The sequence below is a fragment of the Chlorocebus sabaeus genome, chromosome 1 (genome assembly GCF_047675955.1).
Source record: "Chlorocebus sabaeus isolate Y175 chromosome 1, mChlSab1.0.hap1, whole genome shotgun sequence".
Taxonomy (NCBI): domain Eukaryota; kingdom Metazoa; phylum Chordata; class Mammalia; order Primates; family Cercopithecidae; genus Chlorocebus; species Chlorocebus sabaeus.
Window position 1 is genome coordinate 42,377,970 of NC_132904.1, and position 18,821 is coordinate 42,396,790.

Consider the following 18,821-nt stretch of genomic DNA (forward strand, 5'->3'; position numbering starts at 1 on the left):
CATTTCATAAAGGTTCTATCTATGTGAGATGAGCAAAGATTTTTTTTTTCAAACAGAGCCTATGTTCTATAACTAGGATAGAGAAATGAAGGGAAAATATACCTATAAAACTGACTTAAAAAATAAAGAAAAGCTCTCCCTAAATTTGTAATACAGAGAAATTGACTCAATTTTTAAGAATGTATTTTCATTACTAGAGTAAGTAGATCAGGGTAAGAGTGACACACAGTATTTGCATTTTTTTGCAGTATATACATAGTGAGATCTCTGGCATTTCCTTTGACACAAATAATTTTCCCACAGATGTTCGCTTGAAGTTTCTATGCTACTGCACAAATGGAAAATAGAAGTAATAAACAAGTGATTGGAATGTTTTATGTAAGAAAATGCAACTCATAAAAAGTGATGGCAAATAGCAAACTAAAGTGTTGATCAGACTAAGAAATGATATTTCAATTTAAGTTAAAAACTAAGAAATGTGTCCAATAAAGTATGTACAGAGCTACACAGTGTAATTCAACTCACTCTGTACCATAAAACCACTCTAGAATATAGAGGGAAAGGAGTTAATGCTTTTCAAAAAATGCTTTGCACTCTTATCTTCAAATCTGTGATATATCCTTGTTAAATGATCTCCCTGTAGAAGATACTGACTTTATTATATCTCAAATGATATATTAATTAAAGCCAGTCTTGCCTGGAGAGGATATTATCAAGATATTTATTCAGCAAGAGGATGATATCACAGATGATAGAAAGGACAGTGGAGGAATAGACAAGGGTACTGAACAGATATGCGACAGAAAAGGATATACGAGTGACCACTTGGCACATGAAGAAGCTGTTCATCAGGGACATGCAACTTAATAAACAATGCCATGCCACTACGCACTCACAAGAATAGCAAAATTTTAAAGGACTGACCATAACAAGTGTTGGTGAGAATATGGAGCAATTAGTACTCTCATATATGGTGGTGAGAATATTAAATTGTACACTTTGAACAAAAGTTCTGAGAGTTTCTTATAAAACTGAATATACATTTTATGATTCTTCACACCAAGATAATTACCCAAGATAAATAAAAATATATGTTTACAAAATGCCTTAATAAAAATTGCTTATAGCAGCTTCATTTATAATTAGCCAAAACCTGGACAGAATCAGAATCAATAGAGTGTTTTAGTAAACTGGTTCACGTGATTGTGGGGCTAGCAAGGCCAAAGTCTGTAGGGCAGGCCAGCAGGCTGGAAACCCAGGCACAAGTTGATGCTGCAGTCATAATGCTAAATTTCTTCTTCAGCAAAGCTCAGTTTTTACTCCTCAGGACTTCAACTGATTGGATGAGGCCCAAAGACATTAGTCAGAATAATATGTTTTACTTAGAGTCAATTCATTGTAGATGATAAATATATACACAAAATACCTTCATGGCAACATCCATATTGGTGTTTGAGTAAATAACTGGGTACTATGGCCTAGCCAAGTTGACACATACAACTAACTATACAGAGGTCTTGCATGAGATACTATACTGTCTGATTTTATTTATTTAAAATTCTAGGAAAAGGAAAACTAACCTAGAGAAGCATCAAATTAGAAGAAAGTTTGCCTCTTGGGGTTGAGGGAGGAGTGATGAGAAAAGAGCGTGAGAAAACTTTCTATGGTGATGGTAAGTTTCTATGTATTGAGAGGAGTTTGAGTTACACAAGTATGTGCATGTATTAAACGTCACTGAATGTACACTTGAGATTTGTTCATTTTATTTTGTAAATTGTATAACAAAATAAAAAATCTGTAAACAACATTCAAATCTATTTAATAATACATGTGATGACGTATTTAGGGAGAAAAGTACTGATATAGAATGAGACTGATGGATGGATGTAGCATTGAAGACATAGATAAGTAATAAGGTGAGTATAGTAGAATGTTTATGGCAAGAGTATAGGTCAGGAGTTCATAGAGGTTCACTGTAAAATGCTTGTGGTTTTGCTGTATGTCTAAAATTATCACAACAAAATGTTGGGAAAACAAACCAATCTCTCAAAATAAGTTGTACATATATTTTCTTCAACCAACTGGAAAGCAGCATTTTATCAGTGGTGAAAACCATCTAATTTGGGGTTAAGTGACCAGGTTTCAAATCCCAGCTCTGCAATTGTGCTGGTTATACAGCCTCTACTATGCTATTTAATATCTCTAAGACCTAGTTTAATCATTCGTAAAATGTGAATAGCAAATGGGATTTGCACATGGGGGTGCACATGTGTGACGAAAGTAGTGTGGTATATATTAGGTGATCAATGTGCTTTGTGGCACGGTTATCATTATATTGCCTGAAATGACTTTTCTCCACACTTTTCCAGTGCCCAAAATGGCTGATTGGTCTCTTCTGCTTGACTAACCTTTAGACAGGTTCCTTCCTGACTTTAGGTCCCTGACTTCTATTTTATTAGAGGGTTTGCTTTAGAAAGCTTGTAACTGTAAATCCTTCCTCTGCCTTTTAGAAATGTAAATCTTCTCCCAGTCTCTTGCCAGTTTTATGACCCAGGAATGTCTTTCTTTAGGATCCGAGAGCCATGTATTTGAAACACAATCATCAAGGAAAATAGCGCCCCTATCTCCCCTATCTCATAGTCTCTCTTGGAAGAGCAGGAGCCTAACTTTGGTGGGCAGTTTGTTCCATGCAGTGCAACAACGTCCTATCACATAGATATGAGAAGTTTGTTTTCTCTTTTGGACAAAGCCAATTGGCAAATATCGGTGGCCTGTGACTTATCTCTAATGTCCCACAGTACTTTTCCACTAGCTCATCCCAGCACTTAAAACCCCTCCCTCCTTTTGTTTCAGTGGAGTTGAGTTCAGACTGAGTTCTTTCCTCTTTTGCCTATTTAAATAGCCTGGATCAAGTCATCTTTGCCTGTTTAACGTTGTCCTATGTAATTTTTTCTTTGACATAGGGTAATTGTTACTTATCCTTTTAAGGGTCAGCTTATATGTCACCATTTTAAGGAAGCTTTAGCATCCTCCACATTACCTTCCTCACAAAGATTTGATTGCCTTCTTCACTCTCACAATACTTGGTACTTGCTTCAAATAAGATATATTTGTTTTTGTTAATCTGCTTCATCTCCCACACTGGGAATTCCTTGATATGCAAGTACTTCTTGCATCTCTGTATCTCAGCTTCCAGAACAACCATTATTCCATAATAAACATCAATTAATGGTGGCTGAATGAATAAATAATCAAATAAACAAAGATATCAGGTCCAGTTCTTGCCATAACACGACGCTGAGCAAAGGATGACCAGAAGGCTAGCAACTGCTTATTTAATGTCTGACGGATCTGAGGCAATCACGAAGAACACATTATCTGATAAATGTAAAACAAACAATCTGTACTGAGCAAGTGGGAAAAGAATATCCATCCTTCTCTTGGAATGCATCTCATTTTATGCTGTCTACTAGTTTCTAGCATTTTTGGATTTTCAACATCTCCCTACCACTAAGCTGCACTTTTGGTTTAACAAACTTATACATATATGTGTTAAAGCATTTTTATTTTCTTTTAGATAAGGAATAACATTACATCTTAGCTCAATTGCTTAAGCTGCAAGTGTGCTAAACTGAATGTTAGAGCGTTGTGAGTTACGTTTGCCTTGACAGCGTTTTTCTAAAAAAGAACACAATAACCTCAGTCTTTTATGCCTCAAAGTTTGTCCATACCAGGAAAAGACAGATTTCAAAGCTGATAGAACACATAGTTTCACCACATACACAAGTAACACAGGCTACATTTATTGGGTGCTGGGTAGTAGGAAAGTATTGAGCTAAGCACTTTATAAGCATTATTTTATTTAAGCACCAATTCTGTGATTCAAATATTATATTATTTTTACTGACCAAGCTCATCCTGAAATCTTCCTTTGGTCACTTTGTCCTATCCATGTGATCTTCTTTCCATTCTTGAATTTCCCACCTCTGAGCTTTTGTATTAGCTGTGTTCTCCATCAGAACTCTTTTTTTTCCTGCAAGTCTTCCTTTGGCTGGTTCCCTCTCATCCTTCATGGCTCAGCTTAAATCTCATCTTCTTACAGAGGCTTTTCCTGACCACCCAAGCTAGAGTCGCTGCCTACTCTCCCCAAGTCAATTGATAGCCCTTCCCCTTCAATTATCTTTATTATATCAGTGGTTCTCAAAGTGTGCTCTACAGCCCTGTGAGAATCTCAGGCTCTTTTAGGGCGTATGTGAGGACAACCGTATTCTCATAATAATACTGAGATCTTATCTGCCTTTTTTGCTGTATCTACATTTGTACGAACGGTGTAAAAGCAATAAGAAAATAAGTAAATAAGACCCTTGTTGCCTTGGCATGAATCAAGGCATTGGCCCCAAGCTGTGCTAGTGGTCATTGTGTGTTTCACCACCATGCAATTCTAGATACAAGACAAGCAATCCCATTACTGGGTATATACGCTAAGGATTATAAATCATTCTACTATAAAGACACGTGCACACATGTGTTTATTGCGGCACTATTTACAATAGCAAAGACTTGAAACCAACCCAAATGCCCATCAATGATAGACTGGATAAAGAAAATGTGACACATATACACTATAGAATACTATGCAGCCATAAAAAAGGCTGAGTTCCTGTCCTTTGCAGGGACATGGATGAGACTGGAAACCATCGTTCTCAGCAAACTAACACAGAAACAGAAAATCAAACACCACATGTTCTCGCTCGTGAGTGGGAGCTGAACAATGAGAACACATGGACACAGGGAGGGGAACATCACACATCAGGGCCTGTTGGGGAGTGGGGGGCTAGAGGAGGGATAGCATTAGGAGAAATACCTAATGTAAATGATGAATTGATGGGTGCAGCAAACCACCATGACACATGTATACCTATGTAACAAACCTGCACATTCTGCATGTGTATCCCAGAACTTAAAGTATAATAATAATAAAAAAGAACGAAAAACAAAAAGCGTCACTTAAGAATTTCCTTGACATAATAGTAAAATCTATTACTTTTATTGAACCTCCACTCTTAAATACACATCTTTTCAATACTCTATGTGATGAAATGGGAAGTACACATAAAGCGATTTTGCTGCACAACAAAGACAATGATTATCTCAAAGTAAGGCACTTATGTGATTGAGTTGAGAACTGAAAACTGAATTAACCATTTTTCATGGAGCAGCATTTCATTCAAAAGAACAACTGAAAAACTTGAATATTTGGCAGACATTTTCTAAAAAATAAACAAAGTGAGTCTGTCGTTTCAAGAAAAACAAGTGACAGTATTTGTTGCCAGCGATAAAATTTGAGTTTTCCAACAAAAATTAGAATTTTGGAAACTCTGTATATGCCATCATGAGCTTGAAAGCTTCCCAATGCTTAAGACTTATCTGATGATAACACTGGTCATATTAACAAATGTTTTCTGATATTTTAAAATGAAATATGTCAAAATTTGGAAGATGTGCATAATTCAGTAAACTAATACTTTCCACATGGCCAATACTTGATGGTACAAAATCATAAATGCATAAAAGATTTACTCAGAGTGCAAGGCCAACTGATGGTTTTTAATGTAACAAAGTATGAAAAGTTCATTGATATGATTTTAGACTTTACATTGTAATTAACATTAAGGAAACAACCACTTGTCAAGTTGTGATGTAGTACTGGGGAACAGCCACAAATACCTGAAAAACTACTTATCTGTGTGAGGCTGGATATTCTTTTTTTTTATATTTATTTTTTAGACCCAGGGTCTTGCTCTGTTGCCCAAGCTGGAGTGCAGTGGTACAGTTATGGCTCAGTGGAGATTCAAGCTGCTGGGCTCAAGCCATCCTCCCGTCTCAACCTCCCGAGTAACTGGACTACAGGCACGTGCCACAATGCTGTTTTTGTTTTTCTTTGTTTTGTTTTGTTTTTTAATTTTTACATCGACAGAGTTTCACTATGTTGATCAGGCTGATCTCGAACTCCTAGATTCAGGTGATCTTCCTGCCTTGGCCTCCCAAAGTGTTAGAATTACAGGCATGAGCCACCATGCTATATTCCGTTATGTATATATTAAAGAGACTTGCAAAAATGTGGAAAATGACACTCTTCCCACTAATTTGTTTTTAATTTGTAAACTATAGTCATTTTCAATAAAAAATGTTTTTATGTTAACATGTAATGGGATAATTCTTGTTATTTTTAGATAAATTAATAATTTAAGAATTTTGTTTTAGTTTTTAATATGATAAATATCAATAGATATAACCTATACAAACAAAATTTCCTTTGGGTGTTTTGTAATTTAAGATTTTTCAAAGTTCCAAGACAAAAAAATTAAGGATCAGTCATTTATAGCAGACATTACCAGCTTACATTCTATTCCATATTTTTAGTTATTGTTTATTGTCTATCTCCATCTATCAGATTATTAGCCATGAGAAGAGGGCTACATCTGTCTTGTTTGTTAATATCTTCTGTGCCTAAAAGAGTGACTGGCATATACTAGGTGCTTCATAAAAATATTTGTTGACATGAATGAATCTTAATTTTAAGGATTAAGAAATGGCATCTGAAAGAGGTTTTCAGTTATGTACCTAAGGTCACATCACTAGTAAGTGGCTGAGGAAGCATTCAAATACAGCTTTGTCTAATTTCAAAGCTCATGCACTTAATTAAATTACTCAATGAAATTGCCTCTGCAGTGAGGATTTGGAGGTGGTCTTATCACAGCAATATTTAGCCTTAATGTCAAAAGACTTGTAGTCTTTACAAACTTCTATAGTATTTTGTCTTAGACATGAAATTATTATAAAACTACAAAGAAATTTAGAGGGTATTTATTTCAACTTCCCACAGAGTTGGGTCATACAGTTACTTATCTATACAACTAAGGGACTGAGCCCCAGAGCTTCCATCCATACCCATTAGGGCAATATGTTGTGGAAACAAAGTCATGAGAATCACATGAAGTTACTTTCATTTCTTCTGCCTCATCCAAGATTTCTTTTCTAAAATCCCAGATGATAAGGAAAGGCATGGAAGAAATGGAGCCTGGCATGGCTAAATTGAGGGCTCTGACTTTCTGACCCCAGCAAATCTATTTTTCCATCGCTGACAATTAGGCCACACATCCTTTAGAGGTGTGCCTTGATCAGTGACACCCAGCTACACAAAGCAGGCCCTGCCCTCTGAACCACCACTTCATCTAAAATGGATGCACATTCTAGCTGTTCCTGTACTAGAATGAGGTGCAGTGTATAGGTCTTTAGAGACCAAGATCCTTTGGTAAGTAAGGCCCTTGCCAAGTCTCTCTTGTAATTGAATTGCTTTTCCTTTACATTTGATACTTAAACCAACAAATAAAAATATTTTATTTCCAAATCATTTCAAATGTTGCAAGGCAGCAACCAGAGCAAATGTGACTCAAATCATCACTAAAGAATATGTTCATGGGAATGTGCACAAGAAACATAGCTGAGTAGTTGTAGAATATAATAAAAAAGGGCACTGTGCCTCCTATACTTTGCTGTCACAGTGCTCAGGGCAATACCTATTTCACACCAATTCTAATGCCCAGGGAAACACCCGTGACCAGTGCTGGCTTTAAGCACTGAGTGGCTACTTAGGGTAGTAAGCTCTCCAGCTTCTAGCATAGAGCAGATGATCAATAAATAATCATTGAATGACTAATTTTCCACAATGTCAGTATATATTTCAAGCATTCACCATGAGTACGGCCCCTCTAATCTGGAAACAATGTGCTTGTGCTGAAAACCCAACAAATCCTGCAGACTGTAGCACAGAAGGTTAAATTCATAAATCCTGGAGGTTTATGTACTTCTGTTTGTAAAGATGATAATATTTTACCTTTAGAGAGATGTTACATCCAGATCACTGCCGTCAGATGAAAATATCGACTTAGCCTACAGCCCTACTACAAAATATAAAATCATAACATCTAGAGAAAACAAACACATTGTCATTTGGAGGGAGGGGTGTGGTTAGGAAAGCAATACATAAGCCAGATAATTAACTCAAATTGACTTAATAGAAGGTTTAAAGTATCCTAATTGCTACTGTTTGAATGTGTTTCCCCCAAATTCATGTGTTCAAACCTAATCACCAGTGTGATAGTATTAGGAGGTAGGACCTTGGGAGGTGATTAGGTCATGAGGGAAAAACTTTCATGACAGGATTAATGCCCTTATAAAAGAAGCCTCAGGTGAAGGTTGGGGTGAAATCGCAGCATATAGCAGATGCTACAAGATCGTACCACTGCACTCCAGAGAAAGACTGTCTCAAAAAAAAGAGGCCTCTGAAAGCTGTCTTGCACCTTCCACCATGTGAAGGACACAGCAAACAGTTGTCATCTATGAGCCAGAAAAGGGGCCCTCACCAGACACTGCATCTGCTGGTGCTTTGATCCTGGACTTGCCAGCCTCCAAAACCATGAGAAATGGATGTTTGTTTATAAGCCATCACATTTATGGTATTTTCTTGTAACAGCCTGAATGGACTAAGCACAAGTTATTGCATTTTGTAGTTACTTTTCCCCACCCTTGGTATTACTCTTTTATTTCTGTATTTCAATATATGTATTATCCAGACATTAGCACAAACTAAGTGCTTAATAATTTTTGTTGAATTAACTTAATACACTGGTTCTCCCATTACGGTTTGAGGATCCCTGGAGGCAATGGTGTGCTGGAGCAGCTTCTATCATCTCTTAAGGACCCACTGTCAAATTTTATTTTTTATTATTATTTATTTTAGTTCAGTTTATTTTTTTGAGACGGAGTCTTGCTCTGTCACCCAAGCTGGAGTGCAGTGGTGCGATCTAGGCTCACTGCAAGTTCCGCCTCCCTGGTTCACACCATTCTCCTGCCTCAGGAGTCCTACCTCCAAGTAGCTAGGACTACAGATGCCCTCCACCACGCCTCGCTAATTTTTTTTTTTTTTTGTATTTTTAGTAAAGACAGGGTTTCACCGTGTTAGCGAGGTAGGTCTTGATCTCCTGACCTCATGATCTGACCACCTCGACCTCCCAAAAAAATTTAAAAAAAAATTTTATTTTTATAAAAATAAAAAAAAAAATTTTATTTTATTTTAAGTTCCAAGATATATGTGCAGGATGTGCATGTCTGTTACATAGGTAAACATGTGCCATGCTGGTTTGCTGCACCTATCAACCCATCACCTCGATATTAAGCCCCACATGCATTAGCTATTTATCGTGATGCTCTCCCTCCCCCAAACCCCAATAGACACCAGTGTGTGTTGTCCCCCCTCCTGTGTCCATGTGTTCTCATTGTTCAGCTCCCACTTATGAGTGAGAACATGTGGTGTTTGGTTTTCTGTTCCTGTGTTAGTTTGCTGAGGATAATGGCTTCCAGCTCAATCCATGTCCCAGCAAAGGACATGATCTTGTTGCTACTTATGGCTGCATAGTATTCCATCATACACATGTACCACATCTTCTTTATCCAGCCTATCACTGATGGACATTTAGGTTGATTCTATGTCTTTGCTATTGTGAATAGTGCTACAATGAACATATACATGCATGTATCTTTATAATAGAATAATTTATATTCTAATATCCCGAATCTACAAGGAACTTTAACAAATTTAAGAGAAAAAAAAAATACCCTATCAAAAATTGGGCAAAGGACATGAACAGACACTTCTCAAAAGAAGACATTTATATGGCCAACAAACATGAAAAAATACTCAACCTCACTGATTAATCAGGAAATGCAAATCAAAACCACAGTGAGGTACCATCTCACACAAGTCAAAATGGTGATTATTAAACAATCAAGAAACAACAGATGCTGACGAGGCTGTGAAGAAAGAGGAACACTTTTACACTGTTGGTGGGAATGCAAATTAGTTCAACCATCGGGGAAGACAGTGTGGCAATTCCTGAAGGATCTAGAACCAGAAATATCATTTGACTCAGCAGTCCCCACTGTCAAATTTTAAAGAATTTTGTGAGTCAGTCCTTAAACATAATCATTATTAAAAAGTATATTATAAAAACATTCAATTAAATTATATTAACATAAAGATAATAAATATTCACAACCCATCATTTCCTAATCATTTTACTACAATCTTGTTAGGCTCTTGCAGTTATTTCTAGCTATTGTATTTGTATGGTAGAAACACTATATAATAATGTGCTACTGCCTGTCTTGTCCCAACTTTGCATTATCAGCCATGTTGGGAGTATTTACACCAGAGAAACTGGCAGTGCTACAAAGTGGCCTTTCTCTCCTTCAATAATGAACTGGTTTTTAAAACACTGTCCACAAGTGGAGCAGCACACCACTTACTGAGAGTTCTCAAGAACCTTTCCGGTACTAGGTCCTCTCTTTTTGTATGAGTGGCTAGATTTCTTCATGTATGTTAATCAAAGTAACACTCTAAAACAGATTAAATGCAGAAGCAGAGATGAGACTCCGACTATAAGTTCCCCATTAGTTTTCAAAAAATGGAAATCTATACATCTCTTTTCATTAATTTTCCTCATAAAAATGAGTTATTTGGGTTATCATATAATGTTTTACTGTTATTTTAAAATGAATTAGTATTTTTATTTCTAATTTTGCATTTTAGTATGATACACAGTGATAGATACAACTCACAAAAACGAAAGTCCTTGGGGTCCTCAATAATTTACAGTGTGAAGGAGACTGAGACAAAAAGTTTTCATTTTTCAATGCAGTCAATTCCACACCTCGCTTTTTTTGACTTGGCGTAGTTAAACCAGAAAAGCAGGTCTGTATTCTTACGGTTTTGTGACCTTGGTAAGTTAATTCTTTACCTCTTCAAATCTTCATTTCTCCAACTGTGAAAAGGCAATGTTGGAAAAGATTTTGTCTCAATGAATCATTTTTTTTTTAGCTTTTAGCTTCTATAACTACGAGAATTATAAACGAGCTTTGCTCCTAGCTTGAGGGCAGCACAATTATTTCTGCTTTGTCATTCTTTTTATACCTCCAAATCCCATCATCACTGTCTTTAACAATCTGTTCTGCCTAAACTCCTCCCCTCCCCAAAGATTTTTCACTGGATTACATCACTGTGCAGTAATTACAGAAGTTACTATTTCCAGTTGACAAAAAAAAAAAAAAAAAAAAAAAAAAACCGTTCTGCACTAAACTGCATGCATGCAGCACATACAAAACACAGTGCAGACCAAGAAAATGCCAGTTTAGTGTCACCCCATCCATCAGGTGGAAAAATGAAATGCCTAAAGCAGGCACTGCGACTGAATTTAATAAAGCATACTATTGCTCAGGCCCTGCTTTGCATCTCCTCGCTGCAGCGGAGTGAAATAGAAAGACATGTGCTGCCTGTGCAGTTTCTCTTTTCTGTGAAAACACCACGAATTCGTATCTGCTTGGCGTCCTTAACGAATGTGTGAATATGTGTCTTAATTCCAGGTTAGTGCGCGTCTGCTTTGCCTCCGAAATCACTGCGGCAGAATACAAACAATGTATAAAATAAAAAGCCTTTGCCAAGTGCGCCAAGACTACAGCCTTCACTTACGAATCACATCTGCGTCTCCTTACCCTTTAGACACCCGCAGTAGGATCAACATGTGAAATCGCACCCCAGTCTGCCGGGAATTTGATTTCCACTTCCCCTCCCAACATCAAATCACCACGAAAACCAACCCTTCCGGGCGCGAAGCTGCACGTAAGGTGGGGAAGGCCAAGAGACTGCGCGGCGAGCGCGCGCTGTGGGGCGCGCCCGCCTCCCGCCGCAGACCCGGGAGTGAACTGCGCTCCACGGAGGCCTGCGCTGGGAAGAAGCCCAGGAGTAAAAGATGGGATAAAATGGCTGCCAGGAGGGGGTTGCTCTGTGCTAAGGACAGCATGCCCTCCCCAAGGGATCCAGTGTGCTCCCAGCCCGCCTCCTGGCAGCGGCCGAGACGCCTCACATTTGGGGCGCATCCCAAGGCCAAGGCGAGGCGACTTTCACAGCTTCATTTAGCTCTGCAGAAGGTCACCTCCGCCCCCACCCCCATGCGGCACGTGCGGCAAGGCATCGCCATGGCAACCTTGCTTTCCGCCCCTCTCTTGTTATTGAACAGCTGAGACACCCAGCGTCCCTGAACTTGTTACTGCACAAGTTAATGCGGTCCTCTGAGGGCTTGGTTTCCTAACTATTGTTCTTTGGGCAACTGACTGCTTCCTGAAACAAAAAAAAAAAAACAAAACAAAACCCTACGCGTGTGTCTCAGACGTTCTCCCCACCACTCCTGGCCACAAATGTGAGCGAATCCGGTCATTCTCCTCCTAGGAAGCGCAACAGAATAAGCTGGAAGGAAGCGAGGATTCAAGTCCAACCGTGATTTACTGACACTAATGTTGTCACCATTTTGACGTTTGCAGCCTTCAGTTTCACTAGATATAAACCATTAATAGTTATATGACTGCCTCTCTCATATATGGTTTGTGAGTGAGTAAATTGATGCAATCTTCCTGTAGGCAACTTTTTCAAGAAATAAAGAGGCTTGAACAAAATATAGCTACAAAGACACTCATAGCAGCAAATGTTTATAATAGTTGTTTTTAAATCAAGCTAAATGTAAGAAAACAGTGGTTAAAGTAATGAATGCAATGAGATAACCACTGGGTGATGCGATTACAGGTGACTTTCTCTTATTCTTTCTTTGACAGTGGTAAGAATTATTTTATATAAGAACAAAACATGTTTTGTTTTATTGTTTCAACAGGTCTGATGTGGTTTATAAACATATAAACGGATCATTACTTATAGGTTATACATAAAAATGTTTTCATCAAAGGATAGTGTGAAGATTAAAATGGAAGAGCTCTGGATCACTTAGATCATTTGTTATTGTTTTTGTTTTTTTTTTTCCACCTCAGATATCAAAGTATTTGCATTTGGTTTGGGAAAAATTATTTTTAATTATTTATGTTCTACCAAAGAAAACAAAATGATTTTCCATTGAACACATAATAATATTAAGAAATACTCAAAATCATCTTACTGTCATAAACCATTAAGGATAAAGGTTTTCATTTTGTTCTTGTTCTCTGGTTATAGAATTTCAGTTCAAAGAGCAGTTGTTGTTTTAAAATGGAAATTCATGAGTGCTGAGAAGCCTGGCTGCAGAGCCACATTGTGCTCAAAGTGGAATCTTTCAAAACCGCCTTATCTGAGGTCCCTGCACCCCGGCCCTGAAACAGCAGGGAGTAGCTTGTCATCTCATTTACACAGAACTGCGTGATCCTTCAGGGAAACCACTTTCTTCCCACTGCAAGAGTGAACCTGGCTGTTGTCAAGTAGCCTGTAAGAAACCCTGCAGTATCACACTAAAGACACCTCATCTCTGAGGAGGGCTCAGGGAGAGGCCAGGCCTGACCAACAGTTGCAATTAAATCAGGACCTTTTAAGGCTTGGAAAATGCTCACTGTGAATTATTCTGAAAGAAAAAAAAAAAAAAATCATAGACCTGGGCAAAAATTTAGCTACGTGAATTTAGTTTTTATACTATTTTATAATAGTAAAATTTTAGAATCCACATAAATGTCAAAGAACTAAAAATAAATCTGTATTACAGCTGGATGATAAAACTATATGCAGTCGTTAAAATTGAACATATAGGAGAATATGCAGTCATGTGGGAAAGTGTTCATTGTGCCGTGTTAAGTGAAAAGAAAGGCATGTTAAAAATAGAATGTACATCATGACCCAATTTTTATAAAATATTTTGTAATGCACGCAAGATTTAATGTGTTACATACATCACTCAAAATTTAAGCTCCAAAATTGTGGATTGCCAGTTGTATTTTTTCTTTTTATTTTTCCTTCTCTAATAAGTCCATTAATAATAAGGTATTAATGGCTAAGTGATTGTTAATAGGGCATTAATGAGAGAGGGTGTATTTTATTAGTACCCAGGAAATGGTACTACACACTCTGATGACTTTTCAGGAATGCGTTTTGCAGACACTTCAGAACATTTCCAAAGCATACATTTTATAAGCTTAGTAATTAGAGGATGATAGATTGCCTGAGTCACATTACCCACTTCACATATCCATTCATCTGGACTAAAGTGTTTACACCTTGTGTTTCTTTCCAACCTAAGTTTTAGAGCAAATATAACACAATTTTCCTGAAGACATCTGTTTACAACATTGAAAAGATTAAATCAAGCTAAGGATTGTCCAGGCACCCACTAAGCACATTCTATGTATTCTCAGAGTGCACGTGTGCTCTGGATTCAGGTCTGATTTTCCATAAACCCCTCATTTATAATTGGAGAAGCAGTTGTCCACATGACTCTCTAATGGAAAATCCACAAAGGCTGTCCCCTCAGGGTGGATGGCCAAGCTTTGCAGCCCAGCCCGGTAGGCCCTTTATTTCCTGGTTCCTGCTAACCTCTTCATGTCTCAACCCTGCCTTTCCCACCTCCTGTGCTTAGCCGCAGTGAGACTATCACAGTGAACACAAATGGAATCTTCCTATGTGCTGGACATTTTTTGTGGGATAGGTATTACTCTAATATTATTCCTCCCATTTTACATGTGGAGATGCTGAGGCACGGACACATCAAACAATCTCATCATTCACAGTTCCTATCATTTACATTTAATAAGGATTAAGATGTAAACCCAGGAAGCCTGGCTCTTGTTCTTAACTGTTATATCTCCACCCAGGTAATATGTAGATTCCCAAATGAATTACTAGCTTCAATGACTTTCTGCTTCAACCTTTCTGTATAGGCTCCTTCTATGTAGAAGTTCTTTCCATTTAGCCAAACTCTGATTCTTCTTTCAAAACACAGATGTCATATATCTCCTCTGGAAAGTCTTCCTCAGTGCTCCCATATGTGCCTCCATTATGGTTCTTATCACCTTGCTGTAAAGCATGATTTACCTCCTGCCTCCGCCATGTGTCTTCAAAGACAAGTTTCAAATTTCTATTAGTTTTTATAACTCCAGTGCCCAGCACAGTGTCTCTGACACATAGGTGGTACTTAATCACTGATGCACGTATGAATGATTATGAACAGCACCATAGAGTTCTGCTTGCCCAAAACTATCATCTTCAACGTCACACCATAACAGCCAGTGTAACACCATAGGAGTTGGTGTTATGCAAACACACACTGGATAGGTACCCACAAGAACAGTGCAGTGCCAGCTCCTAAAGAACAGCCTTTTTCTTGCTGGGCTCTAGTTAAATGTGGACATATTCTTTGGAAGGGGAGAGAGAGTGTTAAGAAGAACTATTAAGATATTATCAGGCATTATTTCTGACAATTTGTCAGGTCCCCAAAATGGTGGGACAGAAGATGAGTAAATCTGGTATCAGGCTTAGGGCTTGGCCAAGAAAACACACCTGTTAATAGGGCACTGTACTTTGCTACTAACACAAAGAACCAGAGATGTCTACCTAGGACAGTTGACACTTCCCCTGTCTCACAAGTTTCATGAAGACAGTCTTGAAATTCATGGCATATTCATGTCAATGTTCTTAAATAGTTAATGATTATTTTTGCTCATTTTAGCCAGGGCACTAGCAGGACAGACTGAAGCAGTGGAAGACAACTAATATTTATGCACTAAAATCAATACATAATGAATATTCAACATAAAAAGCATGTTTCTGCTTGCATCATTCTTACTATTTGCATCATTTTCCTGTTAATGTCTGTACCTTTTTTTGCCAAATAGTTTATTATTATTATTATTATTATTATTATCATCATTATTATTTAGTTCTGGGACACATGTGCAGAACGTGCAGATTTGTTACATAGGTATACATGTGCCACGGTGGTTTGCTGCACCCATCAAACTGTCATCTACGTTAGATATTTCTCCTAATTCTATCCCTTCCCTAGCCCACCCCTTGAGAGGACCCGGTGTGTGATGTTTCCCTCCCTGTGCCCATATGTTCTTATTTTCAACTCCCAGTTATGAGCAAGAACATGCAGTGTTTGGTTTTCTGTTTCTTTGTTAGTTTGCTGAGAATGATAGTTTCCAGCTTCATCCATGTTCCTGCAAAGGACATGAACTCATTCTTTTTTATGACTGCATAGTATTTCATGATGTAGATGTGCCACATTTTCTTTATCCAGTTTATCATTGATGGCCTTTTGGGTTGGTTCCAAGTCTTTGCCATTGTGAATAGTGCTACGATAAACATACTGTGTGTCTTTACAGTAGAATGATTTATAATCCTTTGGGTATATTCCCAGTAATGAGATTGCTGGGTCAATTTCCCCTATTTAATAAATGGTGTTGGGAAAATTGACTAGCCATATGCAGAAAACTGAAACTGGACCCCTTACTTACGCCTTATGCAAAAATTAACTCAAGATGGATTAAAGACTTAAATGTAAGACCTAAAACTATAAAAACCCTAGAAGAAAACCTAGGCAATACCATTCAGGATGTAGGCATGGGCAAAGACTTCATGACTAAAACATCAAAAACAATTGCAACAAAAGCCAAAATTGACAAATGGGATCTAATTAAACTAAAGAACTTCTGCACAGCAAATAAACTATCATCAGAGTGAACAGGAAACCTACAGAATGGAAGAAAATTTTTGCAATCTATCCATCTGACAAAGGGCTAATATCCAGAATCTACAAGGAACCTGAACAAATTTACAAGAGAAAAACAACCCCATCAAAAGGTGGGCGAAGGATATGAACAGACACTTCTCAAAAGAAGATATTTATGTGGCCAACAAATGTATGAAAAAGAGCTCATCATCACTAGTCATTAGAGTAATGCAAAACAAAGCCACAATGAAATATCATCTCATGCCAGTTAGAATGGCGATCATTAAAAAGTCAGAAAACAACAGATGCTGGAGAGGATGTGGAGAAATAGGAATGCTTTTACACTGCTGGTGGGAGTGTAAATTAGTTCAACCATTGTGGAAGACAGTGTGGCAATTCCTCAAGGATTTAGAACCAGTAGTGCCTGTATTTTTATTAAAGTAAAGACATTATCTCAAATGTCTTTTGGAATAAACCAGGGAATAAATAATTATATAAAATGAAAAACATCCTGTTGTTTCACTTTGAGGAACTGGTTTACACTTTCCTTTGAGCATTTAGGTTTATTTGTGATGACGTTTATAAGGGAATCTAGTATGTGCTTCACAGATGTCAAAACAAATGCTTTGAAAGAAAGTGTCAAAATCCCAGGAGCTTCATGTCCACTGATTTGGAAGAAAACAAAATTATTTTCATCCAAACATATTTTCTGCACTTTAATTATAGAAATTGAAATATGGGATTTAAAGGTTCATTTAACCATTGTTGAAAATTTTATTTTGTGTTGTAGTGCTATTTGCACATTTAAAAAGTTCTTTTTTGAAGTTTTGCAAAGTTCTCATAGATGTCTAGTGACTCCTTGTGGAGTTTCCCTGCATACATAATAATTCACTACAAAGGTTAAGAAATCACAGAATCTCAGAGTTGAAGGGACCTTGGAAGTACTTAATACAAACTTCCACCCAGTTGGGTGTCTATTTTGCAATAACCATGAAAGATGGTCGAAAATATCTGATGACAAGAAGGAGTCTTTTGGATTGCTGCCTATTTTCTGCTCTTCTAATGGTGACAAAGAGTTACAAATCATTTTGCAGTTTTCCTGGGATTTTGCCTCAGAGAAAATCATTTCAACAAGGCTTAGAATGAAAGTAAAAAGGAAGAAAATTTCACATTGGCCCAAATCTATGACTCCCATTGTGATTCTATGGAGAATTAGACCCTCATGGAAGAGTTGATTTCACTTAGAATCCAAGAAATTCACATTCCAAGTACAAAGAGGTGTGTCTAGCCCCCTGAACCCCCAAGAAACAATATCCCTTTTACTCTGAAATTTCACCATTACCTTATATTTTTGTTTTGCCTTTCATTAATATCCAATAATCTTGGTAATAGATATCTGTCATTTGGGTCTCTCAGTACCTAATCTCTTACCCTGATAGTACCATAATCACCTTTTGTGGAACAACTTTCTGCCATGTTGTGTGCAGTCTACATGGCATAGTAAAACTGATTGCCCAACTTTACACACCTGAAGCTTCAGTATAGTCAGGTGGTTATCAAAGCCAATGAGACAGCTTCTCCCAAGTCACTGAATCTTAGGCAAGAAATAAAAACCATAAGAAGCCATTTAAAACTGTCATTGTGCCGGTGTTGCCCAATCAGACTCTTCCAGCTTTGAGGCCATCTCTTCACTTTACAGAGGCACCTTGGATCTTGCCTGGTTTCAAGACTGGTCCTTTGGGCTTTCCATCCTTTCTTGACATTCCTGAATCCTTCTAAAGTATTCTGCCTTTTAAAAACGTTAACCACATTCTAAAATTGATCATGGTTATGTTTGCACAGCTCTGTGAAGGTACTAAAAAACCACAGAATTGCACACTTTAAACAGATGAATTATTTGGTACAGGAGTTATATCTCAATAAAATTCTCCCTCACACACACACAAAATCAGAGAGAGTTGGTTTCCATTGTTTAAAAATAATAAGATCTAACTGATATTTGACTCCTGTCAAAATACAAATATCTGACTGTAAAGGATTTCATATCTCATGTCTTTTTAACAGTGGGTTTACCAGGAAAAAGTATCAAGGCAATAGTTTTGATGTGTGTTGAACAAATTTAGCAAATATAGTGTCATTCCAAGAGATCAGGCAACAAGGAGGCACCTCATGGGAGGTGATTTTAGACATTTAGACTAGCATGAGGACATTGAATGGTGGGGATGTTGG